This window comes from Phalangium opilio, unplaced genomic scaffold (genome assembly GCF_054372755.1).
Source record: "Phalangium opilio isolate 3A_F unplaced genomic scaffold, DU_Popi_V2 ptg000017l_1, whole genome shotgun sequence".
Lineage (NCBI taxonomy): Eukaryota > Metazoa > Arthropoda > Arachnida > Opiliones > Phalangiidae > Phalangium > Phalangium opilio.
In genome coordinates this window covers 8,151,217-8,176,856 of record NW_028324151.1, presented here as the reverse complement: position 1 = coordinate 8,176,856, position 25,640 = coordinate 8,151,217, and the positions used below count along the sequence as shown (strand labels likewise).

At 36.2% G+C, this 25,640-nt stretch overlaps 1 protein-coding gene and 2 long non-coding RNA genes across 4 annotated transcripts in view; 1 reads left to right on the top strand and 2 right to left on the bottom strand.

Moving 5' to 3' along the window:
* The window catches only part of IA-2 (tyrosine phosphatase IA-2), a 410,032-nt gene that overhangs the window by 369,964 nt on the left and 14,428 nt on the right, over positions 1-25,640 (bottom strand). The gene's annotated exons all lie outside the window — the stretch shown is intronic.
* On the top strand, positions 317-1,527 carry LOC149702911 (uncharacterized). The gene is made up of 2 exons (XR_016381881.1): positions 317-653; positions 1,131-1,527. It is a non-coding gene; the product is annotated as an uncharacterized LOC149702911 (long non-coding RNA).
* Positions 962-1,897, bottom strand: LOC149702910 (uncharacterized). Its single transcript, XR_016381882.1, has 2 exons — positions 1,528-1,897; positions 962-1,458 (listed from the first exon to the last, which is right to left on the bottom strand). It is a non-coding gene; the product is annotated as an uncharacterized LOC149702910 (long non-coding RNA).

Here is a 25,640-nt window from a genome sequence, read left to right as displayed (position 1 = left end):
ATAGTCTATGAAGTCGTTTAGTAAATCCTTTTCAATATATATCAAAGATAAAGAACTTAATTTATCCTGGGCTAATGTGGTTCTTAAGTAGTTTTTCACTCTTTTTAAAGCTGAAAAGTATCTTTCGCCACTTGCATTGCAAACAAGTAATTTCTCAAAATAATTTCTAAGTTTGGAAAAGTTGAAATAAAATTATTGGTACGAATGAAGGAATGAAAAAATTCTAGGTTTTTGCTTTCTTCATTCTTCACGAAATGCTTGAAATGTAGTAGTTCGTTTTCAAGCTCTTCAAAATTTAAATCATTTCAAGCTCCAGAAAAAGATTCATCGGGGGCATTAATGTTAAAAATAGGTTTGAACTTTTCATCAGTGTCCTTGTTAACTTCAGATTGTTTTTTAGTATTTGTCATTAGATTGTCACATAAGACGTAAAACACTTTTGTTTTGAAAGCGTCCCGTCCACTCAGTGTGTTATCATCGTTTCTAGCCACATCGAATGATGTGCATCTACGATGAGGCTCCTAGTTTGGCCTGCCCTGTTGTGTTCGTACTCATACTAGTACTAATACCAGTAGACGTGAAAGAGTAGCGCGTTTGGCAGTATAGAATTTTTCGTTCGTCATTTAAGGGAGAGTGAATGGGAGAGAATTGTGGTGAGGTGATTTTTACGTTCTTGTATTTTAAGAGGATGGGGATTATAATACTAACTTTAAGCATTTGCATTTAATTGTACCAGTAAGGTAAAGAATTTTAAATTGTGTTTTACGATTGCTCGACGTATTTGAAGTGAGATATGGATTATGGTGTTACCCTTATTGAAATGGAAGGTTTAATACTACCTTTAAAATTCCTGTCACCCGTCGACAATAAGGGTTTCACGCTTTCAATCCCGCTCCCCTATTTCAAAATCCAAAGAAATCGAGGGGAATTTTTAAAAAGCAAAAGAAAGTATATTCCGACGTTATATTTAGAATGGTCTTGAGGAGATGTTTATTATTAGAAGTTACGTGTATTTCTCCACTAATCGAGAAGAATTTTAAAAGAAAGTAATAGGTTCTGGCCCTGGATATTACAATTATAACATAAGTAAATTTATTGAAGTAAGGATTAATGGTAATTAATTTTGTTAGGGCATCGAGGGGTTATTCACTCTCATTTTCTGTACCACTGTTAAAGGATGCTCATAGTGGGGATACTCACGTTTTCCGTTCGTGTCACACTATTATAATTATAACAGAAGTAAAAAAAACTGAAGTTATCATTTTAAAACAGTTAAGGTAACGCATCGAGAGCTCTTCACTCAAATTTTCTGTACGCCTGTCAAGTACGGTACGATGTGGCTACTATTACGAAACCAACCCTTGGGTCGCCTTGTTCTTTCCTGCGCCTTCATCAAAGAACCGTTTACGTATTATCCCCCCTTTCTTCGTTACTTTTGTAAATTATCTATTTTGTGAGCTGAGCAATTATTTAAAATATTTCAAATTATCACGAACGCCCTGAATAAAGCTTATCAAGGAATCATACAATGCAACTCCAGTGTTTAATGACGGTCAGTAACAACACGGATTCAAAATGATATTTCTTTCTCCGAGGATTGCGACTTCTGAAAATACATTTCCATTGAATTTTCAAGTTTCTTTTCGTCTTTTTCTTTCTTCCTTAATAAATTGCCATAAAGTTTTTGGTAACGGGTTTTTCAACATTAGGCTGCCGTTACATCTGACATGACTTTTCCGTGGTGTCAGTGACGTTATGTTTTGGTAGAGAAAGAGGGGGAAATATATTTTTTGGTTTTTCATTTTCTCAATTTTTGAAAACTAGCTGATTACGGGCCCCTCAGATATCCGGGCCCTAGGCAATTGCCTAACTTGCCTAGTGGTTAATCCGGCCCTGCTCGGTTTTGTATAATATCATCTCCTTTTTGGGGAGAAACGGTATTCAAGAAATAAACTAGTTCTGGAATTGTCAAACTAAATCGTTCCTTTTTGATGTTAATGATATGGTATTTCACTAAAGCGCAACTTATAGTTGGAATGGTCGGAAAGTACAACGCACTGTATAAAAGCACACTATGCTAGTGATGCATTGAAACCGCAGAAAATGCGGAAAATTATGATAATTCTCCAGATATTTAAAATTATTCCTAAATATATAAATTTAAATTTCGCCCCAATTTAAGAGTCATTTAAAATTATTCCTAAATATATAAATTTAAACTTTGCCCCAATTTCCTGTTATTATATTTCATATTGTTTAATTTGTTTAATTTAATTTTAATTAATGTTACTTTTCTATGATATTCCCTATGGCTTGTATTGTATGTATTGTGTTTTCAAAACGTTTCGGAGCTGTAAGACCTTTTCTTTGGTCCTAGCTCGACAATAAAAACGGAGCAAAAAAAAAAAAAAAAAAATATTGTCATAATTGAAATTCAGGTTTAGGAAGAAAAGAATTAGGACCAAAAGGTTTTTTAAAAATCACGAGACCCTAATTTGAGAAGCAAAATGGTGAACTGGAAGTCAAGATTTGAATTGAAACTCTTAATGAAATGCAGCCCGCGCTGGTTCGTGAGCTAGCACGTGCACGGTTAAAAATGAATTTTTTTTTTGATACCTATAAAAATTGGTCAACTTAAAGTGTTAGTGACATAATTTTCGTCATCCTCAAACTTAAAATGCTAAAAAAATCCTTGAAAAATCTAGTTTATTATGATATGTTTACTTTTTTATTTGGTTTCGTAGCAATTTATTAAATTGCAATCAAAGTTTTGTGTTTGGAAAAGGCCTAGTTGAGATTTTCTTTCGTTTGATGACGTAGTAAGGAGAAATTTTCACTCTAGATGTCGCTCACGTGACGCCTGTTAGTGTAGTGTCCCCGTGTTAAGCCTATTTTATTCAGATTCGCGCGCGCGCCGCATTAGTAGACTCGGGAGTCTCGCGCTTGGCTTTTCCGCGAGATGCCGTGAGTGACGTATCAAGGAGAAAACCCCGCCAAAAATCTTCTCCGCAAATTTGCCTTTGTCCCCCAAATTTCAAGTTTTCAAGGTGTTTTTTCTGTGTTTTCCTTCATAATTAAATATTATTCAAGCATATTTTTGGAATCAGAAGAGTTTAAACTCTCAAAAAAGTAAGGTTTTCTTTAGATTTGAGATAATTTTTAAATCACGTCGCTATTCCTTTAAATTCACATTATAAGAATCGAGTTATCCTACATCATTTCAACCTTTGCTAGTGCAATTGGTCATCGGTAGAGATTTTGATGATATTTCGGATTGAGTATAAATAGACGGATTTTCTAAATGCGATCTTCAGTGGTTTCAAATGGATCTGAGTGTCCGGCAGTGCACCCGCCAAGTTAAGTACTCCGGACACACTTTTTCTCAAAGCAACTTAGGCACTTTTAAACCTTCTGTATTGGATATTCATAACCTTAATTTTAATTTATCGTTAAGGTAAGGTTAGGTCAAGGATGATAGTGGGAAGATGCGAAATAAGTGCGAAAAAGGCGAGCTTACTGTAGAACGGCTCAAGTTGGGTGGGACGACAAAAATGAGGGAGGAATAGTCGGACGCACTTGGTAATTGGTCAAAAAGGGAAACAGATGAACCAATTACAATTTAGTTTGTCTATTTCTCCCCAATTTATGACGTCCCACCCAATATGAGCCGTACCACAAATATTATGCACCCCGTCCCATTATCACTGGTTAGGTTAGGTTCTTATGGGCAACGCCGGGCCGGGTTCCTTTGCTGTTAAAAGTTTATACTTATAGAAGTCAAGGGTGACTAATTCATCAACGCCCAGGTCAAGCCGCTCAAGATAGGAAGTTTAAATTTTTTCTGGAAAGCTAATTTTCTTAAGTAACAAGTAGTAAGTAGTGGGTACTCAATAAGAAATATAAGATAGGCCAAATGCTTTGCAGCCTTTAAATCACTTTCGTTGACCACTTACCATTTACAAGGAAAAATCATAGTAATTTAGTCACGCTCCTTATTTTGAAGTATGTAATAGTTATCCGATTACAAATTTAATAGCCAAAAATTTATCGATTGCGAAAATGATAATGTCTAAACCAATAATTTTCCTTGATAAATACTGATATGTAAATCAAGTTAAGGAATGTCTATGGAGTTAATATCGTGTTCGTATAAAAAGATGTAAATGAGAAAACAGTACGGATCTCAAAGCAGTCCAATGAAACCGCTGTTGCTATTTCAGGAACACTTATTCAGGGAACTTCTCTTATAAGGCACACTTTCTTACGATTATCCTTTTCACAGACAAAATTGTCAATATAAAGGTTTAATATTTCCTAGCATCCATACCATCAACAGAGAAAACCGCGAATATAATGAAATAGACAAAAAAGCGCGACTTAAGCACTTTTAAGCCCCTGTATTGGATATTCATAAACTAAATGTTAATTGAAGTTATTATATAAGAGCGTCGTACAAGGAAAACCATCGTCACTGTATCATTTTGGCGTTTTTCACAATATACGAAGGTTATCCGATTAAAAAAGTAATGAAATGATTTAAAGAATTGTATCTAACCAAGGATCCATGTATTTTAATTACATGGATCCCTGGTCTAACCAACAATTTCCTACTAACTATAAAAAAGTAATTAAGCTAACGACGGCATTGAAATAAGTGAAAGGTATAAATGACAAAACAGTCATCATTAAAAACTTAGATAGCTTGAAGATATATTCCTAAAATTTGAACATGAACTTTTCTCGATTTTCTCTTATCATTTAACAAATTGCTTTCAAAGGTCTCGGTCGCTTCTAGAAAGTTTAGGTTCATAATGTCTTCAAATTCAAATTTATCGACATCTATTTACAAAGGATATCCGCATTACTCCTTCGTGCAAGATTTTGAGTTGGGATTCGACACTGAATTCATGAGATTATGGTTCGAAAATAACTGGCATCTGAGTCTGTTCATCGCCGGAGCCTACTTGCTTCTAATCTTCTCTTTACAAGAGTACATTAAAACCCGACAACCCTTCAATGTTCGCAAAGCACTTTTGATATGGAACATGTCCGTGGCTGTCTTTAGTACCTGTGGCATGCTACGAGGGGTACCAGAGATGACTTACGTCCTGAAGAACTTTGGCATTGAACGGTCAGTTTGTGATAACACGGCCAATTCGGTCTCTATGTTTTGGGCCTTTGCATTTCCAATTTCAAAAGCGTTCGAATTAATGGACACTGTCTTTGTGGTCATGAAGAAACAGCAATTGACATTTTTGCACGTGGCCCATCACGTTCTAACGATGGTACTTTCCTGGTACTCTGCATCTGAATTACCCGCTGCAGGGCGTTGGGTTATTATAATTAACTATTCGGTGCATTCTTTCATGTACACCTATTTTTCATTGAAAGCGGCGAAAGTAAATGTTCCCATTAATGTTTCTATGATTATGACCAGTGCCCAAATTATACAAATGGTCGCGTGTCTCTTGGCGGGTTTCTACGCGCTAAGGGCTAATCTGATTGGTAACAAGTGCAATACTTCGATACCAATGGCCATTTTAGGGATCGCATTTGGTCTTTTTTTGTTATATTTATTTGTGAGTTTCTTTTTGAAAAGATATATAACAACACCACCCTCGCATGAAAAGAAAATTTAGAAAGGCTGGATAGTTTCTGCAATAAATGTTTCTACAGAAATTAAGATAAACATGGCTGTATTTTAGTGGTAAATACTGTGGACACAAACCAACTCTCCTATAATGTTTGACTAATAAATTCTTAATGTATTGTAAATGTCTAAAATTTCCAACTGAATAAAGTGAATTTTTTCAATTTAACTTATACGCTCTTAATTCTAAAAAATATCACCTCACGTCAATAACAAGAGTTGTATATATCCTAAAATGGAAGCCCTCATAAGCGTTACGCGTTTGAGCGGACCCCATAATAGAGGTTCTCGTAACAGCAGTTCCCTAAATAGCGGTTTCTCGAAAACACATTTTATCCCTTACGGCAGTTCCCTAAATAACGGTTTCTGGAAAACACATTTTACCCCTTACGGCAGTTCCCTATACAGTACTTCTCGTAATCCCGGTTGTACCGTTACAGCAGTTCACTGGGGAGAAATAGAATACGGATGTGAAAAACGATTGTCGTTTAAGATGGTCTAAGTTTGGTTATTTGAACCCCAATAGAATTGGGACAGGCAAGGTTTAGTTGGGACGGGTGAGAACACGTTAGGTTAGGTTTGGTTTTCTGAGTCAAAATAGTATTCGGTCATTTCGGGTTATATTAGGTTCAAGGTTTTTTGAATTAAGTCAGGCGAGGTTAGGTTTGTTTTGGTTATTTGAACCTCCGTATTATTAGGTCGGGGAAGGTTAGGTTTGTTTTGGTTATTTGACCCACACTATTATTAGGTCAGGCAAGGTAACATTTGGTTTTTTCAGGCTATATCAACCTCAATAATATTAGAATAGTTAAAATTAGGTGAGATTTGGTAAGGTTAGGGTATGATGATCTATAGGTGCTTGATAGGTAAAGCAAACTGCATGGTAAAACATTGTTCAAAACTCTAGTTAAGCACTGCTATTTCCCAAAACAGCCGCCACTGTTTCTAAAACCGCAGTTCCGAACTATCCGCTGTTTTTTGGAACCGCGGTTGCTCTTACAAGGCACACCCCCTAAAATCATCTACGATTATCCTTTTGCAGACATTATTCTGTATATCAAGTTTAAGCATTTCCATAGAGCCACACCATAAACAGAGAAAACTGCGGATATTATAAAATAAACTAAAAAAAAATACGGTCTTCAGTAAGTGATGAAAAATGTATCTGGATGTACGACAGTGCACCCACCAAGTTAAGCACTCCGTTCACACGCCCAAAGCACCTTGAACACTCTTTTCCACCAAGCAACTTAGAACCTTTTCATCATAAACTCAAATTTAATTTATTTTATAACACCGTTGTACAAGGAAAACAATCGTTACAGCATCAAGCTGGTATCCAATTACAAAGAAAAGGTAATGATAAAAAGAAGTATATTTAACGAACAATTTCCTCGTAATTATAAAAATGTAATTAAGCTAACGATGGCTTTGAAGATAGTGAACATTATAAATGTCAAACAAAGTCATTAAAAATTTTAATATCTTGCACGTCATCAACAGGTGTTTTAGTAAAATTCGAACACACATTTCTTGATTTTCTCTTATCATTTAACAAATCGTCTTCAAAGGTCTCGGTCGCTTCTAGAAAGTGTAGATTCATAATGTTTTCAAATCCAACTTTATCGATATCTAATTACAAAGGATATCCGCATTACGCTTTCGTGCAAGATTTTGAGTAGAGATTCGACACTGAATCCATGAGATTCTGGTTCGAAAATAACTGGCATCTGAGTCTGTACATCGCCGGAGCCTACCTGCTTCTAATCTTCTCTTTACAAGAGTACATGAAAACGCGAAAACCCTTCAATGTTCGCAAAGCACTTTTGATATGGAACATGTCCGTGGCTGTCTTTAGTACCTGTGGCATGCTACGAGGGGTACCAGAGATGACTTACGTCCTGAAGAACTTTGGCATTGAGTGGTCAGTTTGTGACAACACGGCCAATTCGGTGTCTATGTTTTGGGTATTTGCATTTGCAATTTCGAAAGCGTTTGAATTATTGGACACTGTCTTTGTGGTCACGAAGAAACAGCAATTGACATTTTTGCACGTGGCCCATCACGTTCTAACGATGGTACTTTCCTGGTACTCTGCATCTGAATTGCCCGCTGCAGGGCGTTGGGTTATTATAATTAACTATTCGGTGCACTCTTTCATGTACACCTATTTTTCATTGAAAGCGGCAAAAGTAAATGTTCCCATTAATGTTTCTATGATTATGACCAGTGCCCAAATTATACAAATGGTCGCGTGTCTCTTGGCGGGTTTCTACGCGCTAAGGGCTAATCTGATTGGTAACAAGTGTAATACTTCGTTACCAATGGCCATTTTGGTGATTTCATTTGGTCTTTTTTTGTTATATTTATTTGTAAGTTTCTTTATAAAACGATATTTAACAACACGTCCCTCGAAAAATAAGAAAATTTAGAAAGATCGGGCAGTTTCTGTTATAAATGATTCTATAGAAATAAAAATAAATATAGACTGTATTTTAGTAGTAAATATTGTACAAACAAACCAATTATCCTATGTTTGACTGGAAAATTCTTAATATACTGTCAATATCTTAAATATCCTTATGAATAAAGTGCATTTTGGCAAACTAACTTTTATGTTCTTATTCCAAAGAGACACATCACAAACAGAAAAGTGCATGTAATACAAAAAGTTGTGCATTGAGTTTCGCTTCGCAGTCCTTAAAAAACTGCATTTGGTCGAAACAAGGACAAAGGTGGCATTTCGAAAAAGCTTAGATTTTCATGCAGAAAATCATATAGTATTTTTTCGTAAAAACTTATGTATGCCAAATATTTAAGGCGAGCAAATACAAAATGAGCTTTTAGCATTTTAATTATTCACAGTCGAACAGATTTGATGAACACTTATTTTAAGTAAAATTTGCTTTACTACTAGTGAAATCAGATCCGCCATTCTGATTTCTGGCGTTAAAACTTGGATTTCCCGCGCTTTAGTTTTTTATTTAACAACTCCTTCGCTCGTCGATAGAAACGCGCCACCAGTCATTCACCTATCACACATGCGAAAGAGGAAAAGCGAAAAATCCATCACAAAAATGTTGAAGCGCCGCTTTCCCCAATAGTTTGTCTAGGCTTTAATAGCATGTTAAAAATGTCTATGGACACTTCTAATGAGATGCAACGCGTGCCGACTTGTGAGCTAGCGCTTGGTTTGAAAAGAAAATGTTTTATAACCTGTAAAAATTAGTCAACTTAAATTCACAATATGAGAATCGGGATATCCTAATCTTATCAACCTTGCTAGTACTATGCAGTTAGGTTGGAACAAACGTGTACCCAATTGGTTGGAAAACCTCGCATCTAACTCGCAAAAAACAAACAAACAAACAAACAAACAAACAAACAAACAAATAAATAAATAAATAAAAATTGTCCTCGTAATGTAAAACTCCATAGAGATTTGATGATATTTCGGATTGAGTATAAATAGGCGGGTTATGGCAGTGCACCCGCAGGGTTAAGCCCTCCATTCACTGGCCAAAAGCACTCCGAACACTTTTCTCGAAGCAATTAAGGCACTTTTAATCCCCTTGTATTGGATATTCATAACCTAAATTTTAATTCATATTTAGGTAAAGTTCTTTTGCGCAACGCCGAGCCGGATTCCTTTGCTGCTAAAAACGAGGGGTTAGTCACTAGAATAATGAGATGTACAAAACCGCAGAAATCGATTACTTGATTTCTAGAATTGTTAGAAAATCATCAGTAATCAAAATCACTCTTGCGGGTAATCAAAGGTAATCAGAAATATCCGATAATCACTGTAAATCACGTGAAAATTTGAGAAAAATCAGAAATAATAGCATGATTTACTAGCAATCTTTTGTCATCACCTCGATAATCACACATTTCGTGAAATAATCACACATAATCAATGGAGGAATTCGAAAATCCACAATAAAAATCATAATCAATTGAAATAGAAATAATCACTGCATTCATCGAAATTCACGAAGAAACCAACAATAATCACGGAATTCACCAAAAAATCACCGGAATTCATCGGAATACAAATAGGAATCACAAGTAATCTGCGGCAATAACGGGAAATCAGTGTAAAGATTATGGAAATCATTGAAAATAATCGTAATATCACGGAAATCAAGGAATTCGTTCAGTAATCATCGGAATTCACATAAAAATTCAGAAATCAGGTGTACAAAATTTTGGCGAATGACTAGCCCCTCGGCTAAAAATTTATACTAATTTATCAACGCCCAGGTCAAATTAATTGCTCTACATAGGAAGTTTAAATTTTCTGGAAAGTTAACCTTCTAAAATTAGTAAGTAGTGCGTACTCAATAATAAATATTAGATAGGCAAATGAATTCCACCCTTTAAATTACTTTCGTTACTCAACTTCCATTTACAAGGAAAAATTATTGTAATTCAGTCACGATGCTTATTTTTCAAAATATATATCGGTTATCCCATTACAAATTTTACAGCCAAAAAGCGCCGATTAAAAAAAATTATAATAGCTAAACCAACAATTTTGAATTTTCCTTGATATATTTTGATATGTAAATCAAGCTAACGAAGGTCTATAAAGTGGGGTGCTCTGAAAAGGTTTTTGTGTTCCACTTGTAAATAAAGATCACTTCCCCCTCGGATTAGTGTTTTACATAGGTGGCGAGCTCGGAACCAATCCCAGAGCAGTCCAATGGAAATTCACTATAAATGAATGATAAAACGTCATCAAACCTTAAATGTTTTATAAATTGAAAGAATTAAATGTTAACGCATTTCGAGTTTAGGTTTTCATTTAACAAATCGCTTTCAAAGGTCTCGGTCGCTTCTAGAAAGTTCAGATTAATAATGTCTTCAAATCCGAATTTATCGATATCTAATTACAAAGGATATCCGCATTACTCCTTCGTGCAAGATTTTGAGTCGGGATTCGATGTTGAATTCAAGAGATTATGGTTCGAAAACAACTGGCATCTGAGTCTGTACATCGCCGGAGCGTACCTGCTTTTGATCTTCTCTTTACAAGAGCACAGGAAAACGTGAAAACCCTTCTATGTCATTTGAGCCTCGGTATTATAAGGTCAGTTTTGGATTGGTTATTTTAACCTCTGTATTACAAGGTCCGGTTTGGTTTGGTTATTTGAACTTTAGTATTATTAGGTCAGGTTTGGTTTGGTTATTTGAACCTCAGTACTGTTAGGTCAGGTGATGCAAGGTTAGTCAAAAAGGACAGATTGCAAAAATTATAATATCTAAACCAACAATTTCGTATTTCCTTGATATATTTCGATATGTAAATCAAGCTAACGAAAGACTATGTAGTAAGTATTGTGTAAAAACATGTAAATGAGAAAACAGTTTCATCATTCAAACATTAATTGAGAATTCCATTGGAAATTCACTATGAATGCTTGAAACCTCATCAACCCACAGGGAATTTTTATAAAATTGAAGAAATTAAACGTCATCGCATTTCGAATCTAGATATTCATTTAACAAATCGCTTTCAAAAGTCTCGGTTGTTTCTAGGAAGTTCAGATTAATAATGTCATCAAATCCGAATTTATCGATATCTAATTACAAAGGATATCCGCATTACGCTTTCGTGCAAGATTTTGAGTCCGAATTCGATGTTGAATCCATGAGATTATGGTTCGAAAATAACTGGCATCTGAGTCTGTACATCGCCGGAGCCTACCTGCTTCTAATCTTCTCTTTACAAGAGTACATGAAAACGCGAAGACCCTTCAATGTTCGCAAAGCACTTTTGATATGGAACATGTCCGTGGCTGTCTTTAGTACCTGTGGCATGCTACGAGCGGTACCAGAGATTGCATACATCATAAAGAACTTTGGCATTGAGAGGTCAGTTTGTGACAACAGGGCAAATTCGGTCTCTATGTTTTGGGTATTTGCATTTGCAATTTCGAAGGCGTTCGAATTAATGGACACTGTCTTTGTGGTCATGAAGAAACAGCAATTGACATTTTTGCACGTGGCCCATCACGTTCTAACGATGGTAATGTTTTGGTACGGTGTAACTGAATTGCCCGCTGCAGGGCGTTGGATTGTTGTAATTAACTATTCGGTGCACTCTTTCATGTACACCTATTTTTCATTGAAAGCAGCGAAAGTAAATGTTCCCATTAATTTTTCTATGATTATGACCAGCGCCCAAATTATACAAATAGTCGCGTGTCTCGTGGGGGGTTCCTACGCGCTTAGGGCCAATCTGAATGGTAACAAGTGTAATACTACGATACCAATGGCCATTTTGGGGATTTCATTTGGTCTATTTTTGTTATATTTATTTGTAAGTTTCTTTATAAAACGATATTTAACAACGAGTCCCTCGAATGATAAGAAAATTTAGAAAGGTTGGTTAGTTTCTGTAATAAATGTTTAGCTGTGTTTTCGTCGTAAATACTGTACTCACAAAACAATTATCCTATAATGTTTGACTGACAAATTCTTAATATAATGTCCTACTGAATAAATATGCATTTTGGCAAACTAACTTAAATCTTCTAATTCCTAGAAATATAACGCATAAATAGCAAAGAGTGGCATATATCCTATAATGGGAAGACCTCAAATGAGTGGACCCCATAATAACGGTTCTCATGACCGTGGCGTGGTTACCCGAAAACGCAGTTTACCAGTTACCGTAGTTCCCTAAACAGCGGTTCTCGTAATCGCGGTACAGCGTTACAGCAGATCCCTAGAGAGCAGTACAACCGGGAATTGTGAAAAACGATATATGTTTATGATGGTGTAGGTTGGGTTATTTGAAGCCCAACAGTATTAGGCCATATGAAGTAAGTCTTGGTTATTAGAACCTCAATATTATTGGATTAGGTAAGGTAAGGGTGGGTTTGGTTTTTTGAAAACTCAATATTATTAGATCAGGTAAGGTAAGGGTGGGTTTGGTTTTTTGAAAACTCAATATTATTAGATCAGGTAAGGTAAGGGTGGGTTTGGTTTTTTGAAAACTCAATATTATTAGATCAGGTAAGGTAAGGGTGGGTTTGGTTTTTTGAAAACTCAATATTATTAGATCAGGTAAGGTAAGGGTGGGTTTGGTTTTTTGAAAACTCAATATTATTAGATCAGGTAAGGTAAGGGTGGGTTTGGTTTTTTGAAAACTCAATATTATTAGATCAGGTAAGGTAAGGGTGGGTTTGGTTTTTTGAAAACTCAATATTATTAGATCAGGTAAGGTAAGGGTGGGTTTGGTTTTTTGAAAACTCAATATTATTAGATCAGGTAAGGTAAGGGTGGGTTTGGTTTTTTGAAAACTCAATATTATTAGATCAGGTAAGGTAAGGGTGGGTTTGGTTTTTTGAAAACTCAATATTATTAGATCAGGTAAGGTAAGGGTGGGTTTGGTTTTTTGAAAACTCAATATTATTAGATCAGGTAAGGTAAGGGTGGGTTTGGTTTTTTGAAAACTCAATATTATTAGATCAGGTAAGGTAAGGGTGGGTTTGGTTTTTTGAAAACTCAATATTATTAGATCAGGTAAGGTAAGGGTGGGTTTGGTTTTTTGAAAACTCAATATTATTAGATCAGGTAAGGTAAGGGTGGGTTTGGTTTTTTGAAAACTCAATATTATTAGATCAGGTAAGGTAAGGGTGGGTTTGGTTTTTTGAAAACTCAATATTATTAGATCAGGTAAGGTAAGGGTGGGTTTGGTTTTTTGAAAACTCAATATTATTAGATCAGGTAAGGTAAGGGTGGGTTTGGTTTTTTGAAAACTCAATATTATTAGATCAGGTAAGGTAAGGGTGGGTTTGGTTTTTTGAAAACTCAATATTATTAGATCAGGTAAGGTAAGGGTGGGTTTGGTTTTTTGAAAACTCAATATTATTAGATCAGGTAAGGTAAGGGTGGGTTTGGTTTTTTGAAAACTCAATATTATTAGATCAGGTAAGGTAAGGGTGGGTTTGGTTTTTTGAAAACTCAATATTATTAGATCAGGTAAGGTAAGGGTGGGTTTGGTTTTTTGAAAACTCAATATTATTAGATCAGGTAAGGTAAGGGTGGGTTTGGTTTTTTGAAAACTCAATATTATTAGATCAGGTAAGGTAAGGGTGGGTTTGGTTTTTTGAAAACTCAATATTATTAGATCAGGTAAGGTAAGGGTGGGTTTGGTTTTTTGAAAACTCAATATTATTAGATCAGGTAAGGTAAGGGTGGGTTTGGTTTTCTGAAAACTCAATATTATTAGATCAGGTAAGGTAAGGGTGGGTTTGGTTTTTTGAAAACTCAATATTATTAGATCAGGTAAGGTAAGGGTGGGTTTGGTTTTTTGAAAACTCAATATTATTAGATCAGGTACGGTAAGGGTGGGTTTGGTTTTTTGAAAACTCAATATTATTAGATCAGGTACGGTAAGGGTGGGTTTGGTTTTTTGAAAACTCAATATTATTAGATCAGGTACGGTAAGGGTGGGTTTGGTTTTTTGAAAACTCAATATTATTAGATCAGGTACGGTAAGGGTGGGTTTGGTTTTTAGAAAACTCAATATTATTAGATCAGGCACGGTAAGGGTGGGTTTGGTTTTTAGAAAACTCAATATTATTAGATCAGGCACGGTAAGGGTGGGTTTGGTTTTTAGAAAACTCAATATTATTAGATCAGGTACGGTAAGGGTGGGTTTGGCTTTTAGAAAACTCAATATTATTAGATCAGGTACGGTAAGGGTGGGTTTGGCTTTTAGAAAACTCAATATTATTAGATCAGGTACGGTAAGGGTGGGTTTGGCTTTTAGAAAACTCAATATTATTAGATCAGGTACGGTAAGGGTGGGTTTGGCTTTTAGAAAACTCAATATTATTAGATCAGGTACGGTAAGGGTGGGTTTGGTTTTTAGAAAACTCAATATTATTAGATCAGGTACGGTAAGGGTGGGTTTGGTTTTTTGAAAACTCAATATTATTAGATCAGGTACGGTAAGGGTGGGTTTGGTTTTTTGAAAACTCAATATTTTTAGATCAGGTACGGTAAGGGTGGGTTTGGTTTTTTGAAAACTCAATATTATTAGATCAGGTACGGTAAGGGTGGGTTTGGTTTTTTGAAAACTCAATATTATTAGATCAGGTACGGTAAGGGTGGGTTTGGTTTTTTGAAAACTCAATATTATTAGATCAGGTACGGTAAGGGTGGGTTTGGTTTTTAGAAAACTCAATATTATTAGATCAGGTACGGTAAGGGTGGGTTTGGTTTTTAGAAAACTCAATATTATTAGATCAGGTACGGTAAGGGTGGGTTTGGTTTTTAGAAAACTCAATATTATTAGATCAGGCACGGTAAGGGTGGGTTTGGTTTTTAGAAAACTCAATATTATTAGATCAGGCACGGTAAGGGTGGGTTTGGCTTGTAGAAAACTCAATATTATTAGATCAGGTACGGTAAGGGTGGGTTTGGCTTTTAGAAAACTCAATATTATTAGATCAGGTACGGTAAGGGTGGGTTTGGCTTTTAGAAAACTCAATATTATTAGATCAGGTACGGTAAGGGTGGGTTTGGCTTTTAGAAAACTCAATATTATTAGATCAGGTACGGTAAGGGTGGGTTTGGCTTTTAGAAAACTCAATATTATTAGATCAGGTACGGTAAGGGTGGGTTTGGCTTTTAGAAAACTCAATATTATTAGATCAGGTACGGTAAGGGTGGGTTTGGTTTTTAGAAAACTCAATATTATTAGATCAGGTACGGTAAGGGTGGGTTTGGTTTTTTGAAAACTCAATATTATTAGATCAGGTACGGTAAGGGTGGGTTTGGTTTTTTGAAAACTCAATATTATTAGATCAGGTAAGGTAAGGGTGGGTTTGGTTTTTTGAAAACTCAATATTATTAGATCAGGTACGGTAAGGGTGGGTTTGGTTTTTTGAAAACTCAATATTATTAGATCAGGTACGGTAAGGGTGGGTTTGGTTTTTAGAAAACTCAATATTATTAGATCAGGTACGGTAAGGGTGGGTTTGGTTTTTAGAAAACTCAATATTATTAGATCAGGTACGGTAAGGGTGGGTTTGGTTTTTAGAAAACTCAATATTATTAGATCAGGTACGGTAAGGGTGGGTTTGGTTATTACAAAACTCAATATTATTAGATCAGGTACGGTAAGGGTGGGTTTGGTTATTACAAAACTCAATATTATTAGATCAGGTACGGTAAGGGTGGGTTTGGTTATTTGAAACTCAATATTATTAGATCAGGTACGGTAAGGGTGGGTTTGGTTATTTGAAACTCAATATTATTAGATCAGGTACGGTAAGGGTGGGTTTGGTTATTTGAAACTCAATATTATTAGATCAGGTACGGTAAGGGTGGGTTTGGTTATTTGAAACTCAATATTATTAGATCAGGTACGGTAAATGTGGGTTTGGTTATTTGAAACTCCATATTATTAGATCAGGTACGGTAAATGTGGGTTTGGTTGTTTGATACTCAATATTATGACATCAGGTAAGGTTAGGGTTTTTTTGGTTACTTGAAACTCAATATTATTAGGTCAGGTAAGGTAGGGGTGGGTTTATTTATTTGAAACTCAATATTATTAGATCAGGTAAGGTAGGGGTGGGTTTATTTATTTGAAACTCAATATTATTAGATCAGGTAAGGTAGGGGTGGGTTTATTTATTTGAAACTCAATATTATTAGATCGGGTAAGGTAAGGTAGGGTGGGTTTATTTATTTGAAACTCAATATTATTAGATCGGGTAAGGTAAGGTAGGGTGGGTTTATTTATTTGAAACTCAATATTATTAGATCGGGTAAGGTAAGGTAGGGTGGGTTTGGTTATTTGAAACTCAATATTATTAGGTCGGGTAAGGTAAGGTAGGGTGGGTTTGGTTATTTGAAACTCAATATTATTAGATCGGGTAAGGTAAGGTAGGGTGGGTTTGGTTATTTGAAACTCAATATTATTAGGTCGGGTAAGGTAAGGTAGGGTGGGTTTGGTTATTTGAAACTCAATATTATTAGATCGGGTAAGGTAAGGTAGGGTAGGGTGGGTTTGGTTATTTGAAACTCATTATTATTAGATCAGGTAGGGTAAGGGTGGGTTTGGTTGTTTGATACTCAATATTATTAGATCAGGTAAGGTTAGGGTTTTTTTGGTTACTTGAAACAGCGCCCAAATTATACAAATGATCGCGTGTCTCGTGGGGGCTTCCTACGCACTAAGGGCCAATCTGATTGGGAAAGAGTGTAAAACTTCGTTACCATTGGCCATTTTGGGGATTTCATTTGGTCTTTTTTTTTGCTATATTTATTTGTAAGTTTCTTTATAAAACGATATTTACCAACGAGTCCGTCAAATGATAAGAAAATTTAGAAAGATTGGACAGTCTCTTTAATAAATATGGTTGTATTTTAGTGGTAAATACTGTACACACAAACAAATTATCATATGTTTGACGGGAAAATTCTTGATATATTGTAATTGTGTTAAATTTCCTAATGAATAAATATGCATTTTGCATCAATAGCAAAGAGTGGCATATATTCTAAAATGGGAAGACCTCAAATGAGTGGACCCCATAATAACGGTTCTCGTGACCGTGGCGTGGTTATCCGAAAACGCAGTTTACCAGTTACGGTAGTTCCCTGTACAACGGTTCTCGTAATTGCTGTATAGCGTTTCAGCAGATCCCTAAAGAGCAGTATAACCGGGATGTGAAAAACGATAGTTGTTTATTATGGTATAGGTTGGGTTATTTGAAGCCCAATAGTATTAGGCCATATGAAGTTAGTCTTGGTTAATAGAACCTCAATAGTATAAGTTAAGGTTAGGTTTGGTTTTTTTTTGTTATTAGAAACTCAATATTATTAGTTCAGGTAAGATAAGGGTAGGTTTGGTTTAGTTTTTTTTTTTTTTGCACCTCTGTAGCAAAAATTAGGCGAAGTAAGGTAAGGTTACGGTAAGATGATCTAATAAGATATGACGCATAAGATTGTCACTGGTTATTGAGAGCTTGTCATGAAGTGACGTAGGTGAAACGTCATAGGTGGAACAAATCTTATAAACTTCTGTTGTCAAACTGTAATGTCAACAATTCTTCAAAGCTCTACTTAAGCATTGCTATTTCCCAAAACAGCAGCCACTATTTCGAAAACCGCAGTTTTGAATATTGCGGTTTTTTTGGGAGCCGCGGTACTTATTCGGGAACTGCTCTTACAAGAGACACCCTAATAATCACCTATAATTATCCTTTAAACAGACATACTCTTTATATCTAGGTTAAGTATGTCCAAAGTCGGAATTCGATGTTGAATTCATGAGATCATGGTTCGAAAATAACAGGCATCTGAGTCTGTACATCGCCGCCGCCTACCTGCTTCTAATCTTCCTCTTTACACGAGCACATGAAAACCCGAAAACTGTTCAACGTTCGCAAATCACTTTTGATATTGAACATATCAGTGACTGTCATTTGAACCTACGGCATACTCTGAGGGGTACCAGAGATGACATACGTCCTGAAGAACTTTGGCATCGAGTTTTCAGTTTGCCATAACTAGGCCTATTAGGTCTCTTGGGTCTTTGCATTCTCAATTATAAAAGCGTTTGAGTTATTGGACACTTGCATGATGATCTTGTTGAATCCTCAAATCATTAACATAGTTTAAAGTGTAAATACTTAGTTAACCTTATTTAAATATCAAAACAACACTTAAAAATCCGGTATACTTCAAATTATGTGCTTCTGTTAGCATAAGCTTTACAAGCGCCAAATATCTATACATAGCAAATAATACCGAGAACTCTTAACCCTTTTTTTAACAATGGGCAATCGCGAACTCTCTGCGTTGGGGTTTTTTTACCTCTCCGAGTGACGTATGTCACGGAGAGGTTCTAATTTCGACGTGTCTGTCTGTCTGTATGTGTGTCTGTCTGTCTGTGTGTCTGTGTGTGTGTCTGTCTGTTGTTATTGACTTACACCCCAGGGGACCACGTTCGCAGTTTTCAAATCGAGCAAACGTTTTCCCAGATTCCGGACCGCATTTACAGTTCCCGGAAATTTGGAAAATTGTATTCCACTTACCATAGCTATTATCCATCACCTGTCTAACACCACCATCCTCTGGCCATTTGTCCATCTCATATGGACACCAGTCTTTACCCACTGGCTTCTATAATCCACCATCATTTTGGCTCTTTTTCCATGCCACATTGACACCAGTCTGTACACACTGGCTTCTATAATCCACCATCATTTTGGCTCTTTTTCCATGCCACATTGACACCAGTCTGTACACACTGGCTTCTACACACCACCATTTTCTGGTCTTTGTCCATCCCACTTGGACACCAGTCTGTACACACTGGCTTCTACACACCACCATCTTCTGGTCTTTGTCCATCCCACATGGAACACCAGTCTGTAAACACTGGCTTCTACACACCACCATCTTCTGGTCTTTGTCCATCCCACATGGAACACCAGTCTGTAAACACTGGCTTCTACACACCACCATCTTCTGGTCTTTGTCCATCCCACATGGAACACCAGTCTGTAAACACTGGCTTCTACACACCACCATCTTCTGGTCTTTGTCCATCCCACATGGAACACCAGTCTGTAAACACTGGCTTCTACACACCACCATCTTCTGGTCTTTGTCCATCCCACATGGAACACCAGTCTGTAAACACTGGCTTCTAATCCCCACCATCTTCTAGTCTTTGTCCATCCCACATGGACACCAGTCTGCACACCTGGCTTCTACTCCATCATCATCCTTAAGGTTAAGACATACGCGGCGATCGGCCAGGGTTACGAGAAACGTCCGGCCTCCCTAAGGTGGGGCTTCCACCAAAGGTTCACGCAATTGCGCTGTTCTTATCCATAGCTGCGATTCGAAACCCTTATATACTACCTATTTTAGTAAGGCAAAGCAACCGGCGTATGCTTCATTTCAAACGCCAATATTAGTCAAGTCTCTCAAGAATGTTTAATTGTTCTTTTTTAAAACGATGTAACGTTCAATAAGGCGAATAACTAACGAAGAAAATATTAAATATTAATTATATTTATTTTAATATTTAAGATAATCTTGTTTCTCAATTCAAAATTAATACGGAAAGAGTTAAAAAGCAGTCTATGTTATTGTCTGTGCGTCGCAACCCGTTTTTTGGGCAGTTTTTGCGCGACGAAATACTAACAAATTTCTGGCCTAACGCTGACCCTTAAAATCGACTGACCGCTAAATCGCAAGGACTTAGCCATTTTTTAGATAGTAATTTTTTACCCTTTTGAAACTTTAACGTTTTTCGTATCAACCAGTCTTTTTAAGCTTTTTGCGCATAGCAAAAGCTTTATACGGAGACCCCTGGAAGCAGGCTGGCTGGCTGTTTCGCGTTCGCGTACATTTTCGTAAATTTAAATTACGCGGCAGAGCTCGCCGGAATTTGATTCTCCACCGCACTAGCGACATTTATACTAAATTCGATCATATATTCGACGAGAAAATGCGGACTCTCGGAGGTAGCGGGAATCGAACTGACGTTGCTGGTGTGGGATGCGGATACTTAACATCTGCGCCACTACGATTGTTGTTTAGCTATCGATATTTTTCCTAAACTTTTCCATGCCTTTGCTTATTGGTAGCGGGAATCTTGTTTTGCCAATAAACATAAACTTTGTTTTTTTACTCGTTACTAAACTTCAGTCGTTTTACTTTAACTTAAACGCGGATACAAGTTATCGAATCAGACATACAAAACCTTTAGATATTCAGTACGCGCTGCCACAGATCTATTCGTCCTTGATAGGCAAGGTACGTTTAATCCCCCTGTATCGGATAGTCATAAACTTGATTATAATTTATTTTATAACACCGTCGTACAAGGAAAACCACCGCCACCTAATCAAGTTGAAGTTGGTGGTTGTTCAAATACATAAAAAAGAAATGATATAAAGAACTAAACCTAATAAACAATTTCCTCGTAACTATTAAAACTTAATTAATCAACGGCGGCTTTCAAGAAAGTAAAGGGCATAAATAACAAAACAGTCAATAAAAATTTGAATATCATTCACGTCATCAACAGATACTTTAGTAAAATTCGAACATTGATATTTCTCGATTTTATCTTATCGTTTAATAAATCGCTTTCAGACGTCTCGGTCGCGTTCATAATGTCTTCCAATCCGAACTTAGCGAAATCTGATTACAAAGGATATCTGTATTTCTCCTTGGTGCAAGATTTTGAGTTGGAATTCGATGTTGAATTCATGAGATCATGGTTCGAAAATAACTGGCATCTGAGTCTGTACATCGCCGGAGCCTACCTGCTTCTAATCTTCTCTTTACAACAGTACATGAAAACGCGAAAAGCCTTCAATGTTCGCAAAGCACTTTTGATATGGAACATGTTCGTGGCTGTCTTTAGTATCTGTGGGATGCTAAGAGGGATACCAGAGATGTTTTACATAATGAAGAACTTTGGCATTGAGAGGTCAGTTTGTGACAACAGGGCAAATTCGGTCACTATGTTTTGGGTATTTGCATTTGCAATCTCGAAAGCGTTCGAGTTATTGGACACTGTCTTCGTGGTCATGAAGAAACAGCAATTGACATTTTTGCACGTGACCCATCACGTTCTAACGATGGTAATTTTTTGGTACTCTGTATCTGAATTGCCCGCTTTTGGGCGTTGGGTTTTTGTAATTAACTATTCGGTGCATTCTTTCATGTACACCTATTATGCATTGAAAGCGGCGAAAGTAAATGTCCCCATTAATGTTTCTATGATTATGACCAGCACCCAGATTGTTCAAATGGTCGCCTATCTTGTGGCGGGTTTCTACGCGCTTAGGGCCAATCTGAATGGCAACGAGTGTAGTACTACGATACCAATGGCCATTTTGGGGATCATATTTGGTCTTTTTATGTTATATTTATTTGTGAGTTTCTTTTTGAAAAGATATATAAACACACCACCCTCGCATGACAAGAAAATTTAGAAAGGTTGGACTGTTTCTATAATAAATGTGCGGGGTGTATTTTAGTATTAAATATTGTACAAACAAACCAATTATCCTATAATGTTTGACTGAAAAATTCTTAATATACTGTAAATGTCTCAAATATCCAGAGAAATAAAGTGCATTTTGGCAAACTAACTCGTATGTGTTAAGTTATGCTGTAAGGTTTGGTTTAACAATTCCAAAGGGTCACACCATCAACAGAGAAAAGTGAGTGTAATATATAAAATTATACATAAACTAGTTTTTGCTTCGCAGGCCTTAAAATACTGCCTTTACACACAATCCTTGCAGCCATATCGTATGATGTACATCTACGATGAGGCTCTTAGTTTGACCTGACCTGTAGGCGTCCCCGTCGTGCCAGACTTTCACCTTTGACAGTATAAAATTTTTCGTTCGGCATTGAAGGGAGGGTGAATGAAAAGGATTGTGTTGAGGTGATATTTTTCGTTCGTGTATTTTGAAAGGAAGGGAATTATAATAGTAAGTTTAAGTATTAGATTTAATTGCACCGGTGAGGTTACGCATTGTGAATTGTGTCTTACGTTTGGTCGATATATTTAAAGCGAGAGAAACGATTATAATATTGCCTTAATTGAAATGGGAGGTTTCCTCCTCTCTTTGAAATTTCTGTCACGGTTAACAATAAGGATTTCACGCTTTCACGCTTTCAATCCCGCTCCCCTATATCAACATTCAACGAAATCGAGAGGAATTTTGAAAGCAAAAGCAAATATATACTGACATTATGTTTAGAATGGTCTTAAGGCGGAGTTTATTACTAGAAGTTACGTATATTTCTCCAGAAAGTATATACTAACTTTTGGCCCAGGATATTACAATTTAAACAGAAGTAAATTTATTGAAGGAAGGATTTCGGGTAATCGTTACTAGGGCAGGATATCGAGGGGCTAATAACTCAGATTTTCTCTACGAATAATCAGCACTGTAAACAATAGCGCGCTCTGATTTTCTGTACTTAGTTTAGGTAGGCGTTTTAGTTAATCGTTTTACCACAATTAAAGGCTGCGCATCGTGGGGCTACTCACTCAAGTTTTCTGTTCGTATCATACTATTGCAATTATTGTAGTAAGAATTACGGGTAATCATTTTAGTACTGTTGAAGGCTTCGTTTCGAGGAGCTACTCTCTTAACTTTTCTGTTTGTATCGCACAAAAGTATTAGGTCAGATAAAGTTTGGTTATTTCCAACCAAACCAAATAGTGTTAAGTTGGGTTTCGGTTATTTAAACACCAAGAGTAAGGGCAATTTTTGTTTTTCAACCACAACAGTATTCGGTATATTTTGGCTTTTAGAACCTTAGTCCTACCAATAAATTATTGAAGTAAATTTATTGAAGGAAGGATTTCGGGTAATCGTTACTAGGGCAGGATATCGAGGGGCTAATAACTCAGATTTTCTCTACGAATAATCAGCACTGTAAACAATAGCGCGCTCTGATTTTCTGTACTTAGTTTAGGTAGGCGTTTTAGTTAATCGTTTTACCACAATTAAAGGCAGCGCATCGTGGGGCTACTCACTCAAGTTTTCTGTTCGTATCATACTATTGCAATTATTGTAGTAAGAATTACGGGTAATCATTTTAGTACTGTTGAAGGCTTCGTTTCGAGGAGCTACTCTCTTAACTTTTCTGTTTGTATCGCACAAAAGTATTAGGTCAGATAAAGTTTGGTTATTTCCAACCAAACCAAATAGTGTTAAGTTGGGTTTCGGTTATTTAAACACCAAGAGTAAGGGCAATTTTTGTTTTTCAACCACAACAGTATTCGGTATATTTTGGCTTTTAGAACCTTAGTCCTACCAATAAAGGTAAGGTTAGGTAATGTTTACTTATTTGAACCTCAATGGCATGAGAATAGTAAAAAATAGGCGAGGTTAGGGTAATATGATCTATTCGTACTTAATAATAGGTAAGGAACTTTTATTCCCCACTATTGGATATTCACAAACTTAACTTTCATTTATTTTATAACACCGTCGTACAAGGAAAACCATAGTCACTGAATCAAGTTGGTGGTTATTCAATTACATAAAAAATTAAAAAATAAATAATAAATAATATAAAGAACTAGATCTAACAGACAATTTCCTCGTAACTATTAAAAGATAATTAAGCTAACGACGGTTTTCAAGAAAGTAAAGGGGATAAATATCAAAACACTTATTAAAAATTTGAATATCATGCACGTCAACAACAGGTATTTTAGTAAAATTCGAACAATTATATTTCTCGATTTTATCTTATCATTTAACAAATCGCTATCTAAGGCCTCGGTCGCTTCTAGAAAGATCAGATTCATTATGTCTTCAAATCCGACTTCATCGATACCTATTTACAAAGGATATCCGCATTACTCTTTCGTGCAAGATTTTGAGTCGGGATTCGATGTTCAATACATGAGTTTATGGTTCAAAAATAACTGGCATCTGAGTCTGTACATCGCTGGAGCCTACTTGCTTCTAATCTTCTCTTTACAAGAGTACATGAAAACGCGAAAAGCCTTCAATGTTCGCAAAGCACTTTTGATATGGAACATGTCCGTGGCTGTCTTTAGTACCTATGGCATGCTAAGAACGGTACCAGAGATGACTTACGTCCTGAAGAACTTTGGCATTGAGCGGTCAGTTTGTGACAACAGTGCAAATTCGGTCTCTTGGTTTTGGGTATTTGCATTTGCAATTTCAAAAGCGTTCGAGTTAATGGACACTGTCTTCGTGGTCATGAAGAAGCAGCAATTGACATTTTTGCACGTGACCCATCACGTTTTAACGATGGTAATTTTTTGGTACGCTTCACATGAAATTCCCGCTTTAGGGCGTTGGGTTGTTGCAATTAACTATTCGGTGCACTCCTTCATGTACACCTATTTTGCATTGAAAGCGGCGAAAGTAAATGTTCCCATTAATGTTTCTATGATTATGACCAGCACCCAGATTGTTCAAATGGTCGCCTATCTCGTGGCGGGTTTCTACGCGCTTAGGGCCAATCTAAATGGCAACGAGTGTAGTACTACGATACCAATGGCCATTTTGGGGATCACATTTGGTCTTTTTATGTTATATTTATTTGCGAGTTTTTTTTTTTAAAAGATATATAAAAACACCACCCTCGCATGACAAGAAAATTTAGAAAGGTTGGACTGTTTCTATAATAAATGTGCGGGTGTATTAAATATTGTACAAACAAACCAATTATCCTATAATGTTTGACTGAAAAATTCTTAATATATTGCAAATGTCTTAAATATCCAAAGAAATAAAGTGGATTTTTGGCAAACTAACTCGTATGTGTTAAGTTATTCATAAAAATATCACACGTAAAAGCAAAAAATGGTGTAAGGTTTGATTTAACAATTTCAAAGGGTCACACCATCAACAGAGAAAAATGAGTGTAATATATAAAATTATAGTATTATACATAAACTAGTTTTGCTTCGCAGTCCTTGATTGCATTTATATATACAATCCTTGAAGCCATATTATTACTAGAAGTTACGTGTATTTTTCCAGAAAGTATAGCTTTTGGCCCGGGATATTACAATTTAAACGGAAGTAAATTTATTGAAGGAAGGATTGTGGGTAATCATTTCTAGGGCAGGGCATCGAGGGGCTATTAACTCAGATTTTCTTTACGAATAATCATTTTAGCACTGTAAACAATGACGCGCTCTGATTTTCTGTACTTCTATTAAGGGTTAAGTAGGCGTTTTCATTAATCCTTTTACCACAATTAAATGCTGCGCATCGTGAGGCTACTCACTCAAGTTTTCTGTTCGCGTCATACTATTACAATTATTGTAGTAAGGATTACGGGTAATGATTTTAGTACTGTTGAAAGCTTCGCTTCGAGGAGCTTCTCTCTTACGTTTTCTGTTTGTGTCGCACTATTACAATTATAACACTATATAGTTAATTTATTGAAGCAAAGATCGTGGGTAATCATTTTAGAAAAA